Source organism: Glycine soja, chromosome 6 (assembly GCF_004193775.1).
Source record: "Glycine soja cultivar W05 chromosome 6, ASM419377v2, whole genome shotgun sequence".
In the NCBI taxonomy this organism is placed as follows: Eukaryota; Viridiplantae; Streptophyta; class Magnoliopsida; order Fabales; family Fabaceae; genus Glycine; species Glycine soja.
The window spans coordinates 38,847,946-38,849,412 of NC_041007.1; positions in this window are offsets into that span (position 1 = coordinate 38,847,946).

The following is a 1,467-nucleotide window of genomic DNA, read 5'->3' on the forward strand; positions in this document are numbered from 1 at the left end:
GATGATCCATATACAGTGAAATCATCCATAAACACCTCTATGCAATTTTCTAAAAAAATCACTAAAAATACTAATCATGCACCGCTGGAAGGTACCAGGGGCATTGCACAGGCCGAAAGGCATCCTCCTATAGGCAAAAGTGCCAAAGGGGCAGGTGAATGTGGTTTTTTCCTGATCCTCAAGAGCAATAGTGATTTGCATATAACCAGAAAAACCATCAAGGAAACAGTAGTGAGATTTACATGTCAGGCGTTCAAGCATCTGGTCAATGAATGACAGTGGAAAATGATCCTTTTTGGTAACCCGGTTCAGCCTCCTATAGTCGATGCAGACTCTCTAACTGTTCTGCACCCGAGTAGGAATCAGCTTCTCCTTCTCATTTTTTATCACGGTGAGGCTGATTTTCTTCGGAACTACCTGGACGGGACTCACCCATTGGCTGTCGGAGATAGGATAAATGATTCCAGCTTGCAAAAGCTTGGTTACCTCCTTCTTCACTACATCAAGAATTATCGGGTTGAGTCTTCTCTATGGCTGTCTTACTGGTTTAGCCTCATCTTCTAAATTTATTCGATGCATACATGTGGATGGGCTAATACTAGGAATGTCCACCAAGGTCCAGCCTATAGCCTTCTTATGCTTCTTGAGAACAGATAACAACTTCTCCTCTTGCTCATCAGCAAGGGAGGCAAATATAATTACTGGAAAACTTTTGCTATCATCCAAGTAAGCATATTTTAAATTTGATGGCAGAGGCTTCAATTCTGATGTGGGCGGCTGGATAATGGTAGAAAGAGATGGTTTCTCAGCCTGTATCTCATAAAGAAAGTAAGAGGTATGCGTACTTCCTGAAACATGGTTAGTTCTATCTGACTCTAGAAAATCAATCTCAAGAGGTAAAACATCACCAGACATGTAATCAATATCAAATTCAGATTCACTCTCAGCATCAAATTCAAACATATGATCAAGTACAAATTCAGATTCAATGCAAGAAGAGTGACAGGCATGCAGATTAGAATGAAGATCAGTCATGTATTCATCAACAATATGGTCAATTATTTCAACACGAAATATAGAAAGATCTTCAGATGGGTGTTTCATAGCATCAAGAATATTAAAATGAACAGTTATATCTGCAAACTCCATAGATAGTGTGCCTGCATATACATCTATCTTAGTTCTAGCAGTTTTCATAAAAGGTCTGCCTAGAATGATGGGAACTGATGATGCAATCCAACCCCCCAAGGGCATTGGATAGAAGACTCCAAGAAGATTGGGCCAAAAATGCAAGAGAAGGCCCTAGGGTTCTCATGAGCCTTAGGGTAGATTTCGGGCCCATGGGCTAAGTATGAGCCCACTTATCTTGGTACATATTAGATTAAGGTTTCATTAATTTTGGGCCTTGTATTTAGGGCTCCATAATGTAGGTAGGGTACCCTAGAAATATAGGATTTTTCAGCCCTT